Raw genomic sequence first — 7,492 nt, forward strand, 5'->3', positions numbered from 1 at the left:
CTAACGACATCACATCGGTGGGCGGCAAGCTGCTGAGTCTGTGAGCCTTCCCTCTTTTTCTCATCAAGAAAGTACCAAATCTCATGGATTTTAGGATGAGTAGTTTTTCGCTTGTTAACATCTCAGAAGTTTTGGATGTACTTTTTGGCACTGCAGCTCCTCAGAGTTTCATAGACATTATTGTTTTGCTTTTTGAAAAACTGGTACATAAAATAATCATGTGTACAATAATTAAAAATTGGATTTATTAATGGAACACATTAGAGTCCATGGAGTTGAACTGTGAAACCTGGCTTAATCCACAGGTAAACAAAGCACATGCTTCTCTTTCTAGAATTAGGGTCTGTACTCCACCATGCCAACAAATACCCAAAGCATTCATTTTCAAAAGAGACTAAGACTGGGGTCTTAAAAGCTGCTGAGCAGCCATCTAAGACACGCCTCTTGTTCTTTCCTGGCCAAGAGCAAAAAAGAGTAAAGAAAATCAAAGACACGTGGAAACAGCTAATCCCCAAAGACTAATGAACAACACGAACCTCCGCCTCTGTGCCTCGTAGGCCACAACAACCAGATGGTATCTGGCTACCACTCTGAAAGAAATCACATGAGAAGGTCCTGGATAAAGTGGGAGGAAAATGCGCAACAAAACTCACTGTCACAGTGAAGACCTGACCAGGCGTACTGGTCAGAGAGAGACCAGCGGGATCACAGAGACTGCCGCCCGCCCATCGTCACCCTTCTCTCACTGCCGAGTGTGCTTCTACAGGGCAAGTCCACAAACCACAGAGCGAGCATCAATGCACGAGGGCCCATGATTGGAGAACCCACTGCAGTCCTGCCTCTCTCACAAGAACGGGAGTCCTCTGAAGAGGAGGTTGACTGCAGTCCTTCGTTCCCTCACTGGTGGCTTGTCTTGTCCACTAGCGCTAGTGTGGAACTCACTGCCTTAGAGTCAGAGTGACCCTGTCGGACAAGGTAGAGCTGCCCCTGTGAGTTCCTGAGCCTTTCCCTCTTTACGAGCGTAGCCTGTGGAGAGACTAGTGGTTTTGAACTGCTCACCTTGTGGATTGCAATCCAAGGAGTAATCACTAGGCCCGTCACCCAGCTCCTCTGCTCGCTGACATATTTCCTCACCAAAACGTTCTTATTAAATCACTGGTAACTGTGTGGAAGCCTTTTAAAAGTTTTTTCTCTTCCTTTATTTCTAATAAATTCATCCCCCCCGCCCCCAAAGCTAGTGAAATGTGTTCAGAAATACTAATTACCACACTACTGTAAATAAAACTTTGACATCAGCAGCCATCAATACACCAGTAGCAATGAAAATAGCAGTGCATGCTTGTAGCATGCACAGACAAAACCACGTGATTCAAGCATCACTGTCACTGGGCATTAATAACAGCTCAGACAGGAGCACATGAGAAGGTTCAAAGGTAAATTTGTTCTATGATGCTGGCCTTGTAAATATATAGATCCACAAAACTTGGTGTACAAAAATAGTTATGCTACTATAACTACCTGTGCAGCTATTTTTATTAAAGTAATAACATTTTGCACAAATCCTGTACAAAAAAGGTCATGGGCAGTCATTTTGCTGTCCCCTCTCCATCTACACTGCATGAAAGCACCTCCGTTTCAGAAAGAGTAAGGAGCCCCTTCAGGTGAGTAAAGCTGGTAAACTAGTTTCCTGCGTAGAAAGCAACAGATCAATCTCTAACTCTTGGGAATATTTGCATTTAGTCAAACCTCAAAAACCTTTAAAAAAAGAAGGTCTGACTATCTACTTCCAAACACAAACCAAGGAAAAGCCTAGAGATCTCAAGTGTCCGATCCCATGGTGCGTGGGGTCACAGTAAGTCAGGTGGCAACCAAACATATAAATCCCTGGAGACCCATCTGAATTCTGGAGGCTTATATGGTATTTCTCAATTTCTTTTTAATAGCTGATTTCGGTGAGTACAGAAACTACCTCTGTGCTGGGTCAGGTCTGGAAGCACTCTTTAAGCAAAGGAGTTTAGTAAACATTATGTCTCCTACCCCTAGATCAAATCCTTGCTGTCTAGTGAATTCTGACTCACAGTGACCCTATAGGACAGCATAGAACTGCCCCACAGGGTTCTAAAGCTGTCATCTTTAGAGAACCAGGCTGCCACATCTTTCTCCTGTGGATTCGAAATGTCTGCCTTCCAATTAGCACCCAAGTGCTTTAACAGCTGCAACAATAGCATTTCTTGATTCTGTCTTTCAACGTTTTCTTCAAAACGGTTGTCAAATTCTGACTTAGCAAAAAAAAAAGAAGAAGAAAAAGTGATTTGCTGCTGTTTTTCTCTTAAGGAATCCACTATGTATCTACACAAAACTTGGTTAGAAATATTACAACTGCAACCAAGAGAAACCAAGGTATGGTCTATGAATTTAGGGATCATAGTTTTACCTGTGATCCTTGCAAATCAAACACATAGATGCCAAGGTCCTAGCTATTGGTACTTCATGAAGGGAAAGATCTAGGGATTATCAAATCCAAAGCCTCTACGGATCCTGTTGGGCCATGGAGTCAGCCAGGAATTATTTGGGAACATGTATGGGTGTCTCTATCTATCCATTCATTCATTTATCCAACAAATATCAATGGAATATATATTAAATACTGTGCTTAGGCATTTTAATCACAAATGAGAATAAGCAAGTCACGTTTCCTAAAATGTAGTGGTCTATGGAGTAGCAGGCAAGTAAAGACATGGTAACAGTGGCAGACAGGTGGGAGAGCAGGGCTTTTGTATGAAATGCTCCGAGAATAAAGAGGAGGGAGAAAAAAATCAGTTCTCCAGAACCCCAAACCCAAACCCACTGCAGCTGAGTAGATTCCAACTCAAAGTGAACTTATAGGATACAGTAGAACTGCCCCTGTGGCTTTCCAAGACTTCAACTCTTTACGGGAGTGGAAAGCCTCAGATTTCTCCAGAGAAGCAGCTAGTAGTTTTGAACTGCTGACCTTGTGGTTAACAGCCCAACTCATAACCACTATGCCATCAGGGGTTAAAAGGGGTGGGGATAAGAAAAGCACCAGACAGTGACATTCGACGTAGGATTTTTCAGGCAGAAGAACAAGACAGACAACACAAGTCAGTGAAAACCACAGAGCTGGGTGTAGAGAGGGCTGGTGAGAGGAAGTCTGCTGGTGCACGGGCCACTCCTGGAAGCAGGACTCATGGCTTTGTGCATTCACACAATGAGAGGGTAGACTTCAAGGATCTTTGGTCTTGTGTGGTTGTTGCTAGATGCCAAGGGATTGGCTCTACCTCAGGATGACACGCACTACAGAACCAAACGTCTCTCCGTCCTGTGCCTCTGTGTGACAGGCTGTATGGTTGAGTCCACTGCGGTGATCCCTGTGGATCGTGAGTGAGTTCTGATCCAGAGAGGAGCCCTGGTGATGTAGAGGTTATGTGATGGGTTGTGATCTGCAGGGTCCACATTTGAGATGACCAGCAGCTCAGTGAAAGAAAGAGGGGGCTTTCTACTCCCGTAAACAGTTATAGACTCAGAACCCTCAAGGTCAGCTATGAGTCAGCATTGACTCAATGGCAGTAAGTTTGGGTTTTGTTTGTTTGTTTGTTTGTTTGTTTGTTTGTTTTGGCTTTCCAACCTAGAGGGCTCACCTTCCTGCACGATATTGAATATTTGTAATCCATAGGGCTTTCATGGACTAAATTATGGAAGTAGATCACCAGTCTGCCTTAGTCTGAACCCTGAATGGATTCCTGACCTGGGCCTTTCTCATTGCCATTTCAAAATACAACAAGAACTCTATGCTCTCTCCTCCTGGGACACCCTGTTGAATTCAGTATCCCTGATGCCATTCTTCTCCCAGCAGCTATGTATACTCTCTGCAACCCACGGGCTACCTCTAGCTGTACTTGAGGGAGTTTCCGACAATGAGAAGGCGCCCTTACTGTTTGATCTCGCTCTGGACCTATTTTTAAATGGTTTCAGTTTCGACATAGGTTCTGTTTTCTTTGGGGTTGAGGTTTCGCTGTTTTGTTTTGTCATCGTGGTTGGGTTTAGTTTTACATGATTTTCCGTCTATGAAATCCAGGATAGGTAAATGTATCGAGACAGTCACTGGATTAATAATTACCTGGGGGCAGAGCAGGAGCTAGCGACACTGAGTAGGAGAAAGAAGAAAGTGTCCTCAAGTTGATTGTGACCCAGATTGCACAACTCTTCTGGATTTGACGAATACTGACTTGTATGACCTGTGAATTATATACCAATACAACGATTTTTTAAAAGAAAAGGAAGCCCCATGTCTTCTATCTCAACCCCCTCTGCTTCTCCGAAGGAGAAACTCAGCATGCAAGCGCACACAGGTGATCCAGGCCTCCTGCTTCTAAGGCCGTTTCCTTCTTCACACACCCATCTCACCTTCTCTCAACTGTTTCCACGTATTGTCCGCACCACTATTGTCACACTTCGATTAAATGGTGGTTTAGATAGCTTCCTCAGATTTTGTTACCTCAAAGTACATTCTGTATCTGCTTGGTGGTCAGGAGCCACGTTTTATCTGTCACCTCTGCTGCATGGACACCTGGTACAATGTTCGACCCTCAGGGAGTGCTCAGCAAATGACTCTGCACCAGGCACCTGTGCAATGCCATTCAGCTGGGAGCCTCCCCATCCTCTCTCAGCGAATGGCCCACAGTCAGAGGGATGCCTACAGTTCTTAAAAGTGAGCAGAAATATACCAGTGTAATAAATGTGCTGATCATCCACAAAACTCTATACCATAAAAAGAATAGTTAATTCAAGAAAACAAATTCCTTTAGTACACCTTCTCTCCCCACCTTTCTGACAACACTCATATGCAGTTCTAGTACTCAGACTTTCTCCTGATAATATTATCCAATATAAATAAAATCAGGGCTCTATTAAGATAACTGACTTCCTATCTTGGGCACAGAGAAAAGCCAGGATTCTCTAAGAACATCTTATTATTCCCAAGGCAAGGATGTTTTCAAGATTAGTAGGGGTGAAACTAAGAGAACTAACTTCTGACAATTTGTGAATCAATAATTTGTGAATCTAAATAAAGGGAACTTATGAACATCTATGTTTTCATTATAATACTCAAAAGATTCAGATGAAGTGTATCAAGCTGTAGTTGTGATTGTTTTAATATATTAGAAGGATTTATCCTTCTAAATATAGTAAGATATGCTTTATTTTTTGTTGGTCTTAAGAAGTATGGGAAAAGTTAAACACTCTCATAGGTATTTTCTTTAATTAAGTATTGATATGCAGTAGAGAAGGGTGAATGCAAGGGAATTGTAAGTAAACCAACTTTTCCTAGAAAACTGGGACCTGACCCAAGAACAAAAAGAATTGGTTAGCCCTAGTTGTCCCACATCATTACCAGGTAGAAAGAGAGCTCAATAGAGCGTTTCAAAGGTCCGCAGCAGTCTGCCAGATGTCTAGAGAGGAATTGTAATGGACAGACTGTATGCGTCCCCTCCTAGGGAGCGAAATGCCTACATGTGCCTACTAAGCTGAGGCTTCAAGACCCAGAAGCCTTCCCTCCACAGCCCTGTCATGGAATAGGGTTGCAGAGAGCCTTCTGGGTCCTCGCAGTCAACCCTCTCCCATAAGGGCAGACTCTAAAGGCCTGTCCAAATCTGCACTATGGCAAACACTATGAAAGCTGCCGCCACCAACACTATAGCCGTTCCTGCCCCCCAGGAGGGTGCAGCAGAGCCAAGATTGGTACCTGGAAATGGACTGAGCAAAGATCCATGAAATACAAGCAGGGACTATGCACAGTGAAGTGAGAAGAACACACCCATCCCAAGCGCAGACTTTGGGAAAAGCTCGGGATATTTGCATGCACACGAGATGGGCGCATGACAGCGGCATGGATCATTTACTGCATGGGCAGCCACCCGTCACCCAGACACTAAATCTCCCTCTTTGCTGAGGCCTGTCAGCCCCCTCTGCCAGCACACGAAGAGGAGGGGAGCCAGTCCTGCCATCTGGGCCCTGTGGCCTGGAGCTGCTTCTCCGAAAGCCAAACTCCGAGGGCAAGAGGAAGCAGGTGACATGGCCACCTCTCTTTGTAGAATCACATGGACAGGCCTTACCCCTCAGGTGACATCCTTATGGAAGATGGCCCTGTGGGCCTGTCCCCTTGCCTCCCTTCCTCACCCTTCCTCTGTGCCTCTGTCTGTATCAAGCGAGGCTAACCCCATGAAACACTTCTCCAGCTTCCCGTGACTGGCCGAGAGCTGGGTTTGCACAATGGAAGGCTTTGGCCTGAGTTTGGGGAGTGAGGGTTGGAGTAGGGGGAGCAAGGGAATCTATAGCCTCCTCTCTCTCTGTTTTACTAGCCTCTGCCAAGAGTTGCTGCTTCTCTGCGGTCCACATGGCTCCAACTTTGGCAGGGTGACTAGGCTTTTGAATTCTGCAATGCCACCCCACCCCCACCCCCCAGCAGGCTAGCCGTGGTCTCAACTACAGGAGCTGTAACTAAGTTCCCAATCTCCTGATTGAGCTCTTCTATTACCGTGGAACTATTTCCCTACATTAAATATCAAATGCTTTAAATACTAAGATAACTTTTTTAGTTAGATGTGACATATGCACATGGGGGGGAAATGGCATCTATCTGTCCTTTTGACAAATCCATCAATGAGCCAGAAGAATGGAAAGCCGTGTAAGCAGGGCTCCTTTGGGATTATTACTCTTCCTGCTAGTTCAAAGAATATTGTTGTTAGCTAATATTGGGTTCGCCCCCAACACATCGCCATCCCACACACAAGGGAATGGCAGGCTGTCTGGTTCTGTGACATCTTGTTTATACGTTGTGCATCAGATAATCCACAAAGTTTTCATTGGCTGATTTTCATAAATCAATCATCTTAGTCCATCTTAGTCTGGAAGCTCTGCTGACACTCATTCAGCATCATAGCAACATATGAGTCTCCACTGACAGGTAGCTACACACGAGGTCCGTTAGCTGGAAAACAAATCCATATGCCCCACCTGGGAGAACATATTTGTACCACTGAGCCATCAATTTGCTTTATGGAGTTAAAGATGAGGAATTAAGGTCCAGAAAGGTGTACAAGGCCCCCAATTATTAAGAGTAGAGCTCAGATTCTACTTCAGGTGCTTGGTATATGATATCCTTTCAGCCTTGGATAGAATGTTAGGACCTACTGCCAATTTTTTTTTCTGGAAAAAAAATTACTCACCATCTCTCTGGCAATTAAAAACTTTTGTACTATAGCCCATAATCAGGATAAAGTGTAGGTATCTGCTTTTGCAGCCTCCCCGGATCATTCCAGTGTCCCCCAGGGAATGCTATACCCACATTAGGAAACACTGAGCTAGAAGGACAGTAGGCATCTGAGTCCAGAAGCCACATACCTATCGGTATAAAGGCTTAGCGCTGGCACCAGCAAAAGCTTTTGGTGGAATGAAATAGCCCAGTGAGCAT

This window comes from Echinops telfairi, unplaced genomic scaffold, assembly GCF_000313985.2.
Source record: "Echinops telfairi isolate 266 unplaced genomic scaffold, ASM31398v2 ScPeMD7_3533;HRSCAF=4204_0, whole genome shotgun sequence".
In the NCBI taxonomy this organism is placed as follows: Eukaryota; Metazoa; Chordata; class Mammalia; order Afrosoricida; family Tenrecidae; genus Echinops; species Echinops telfairi.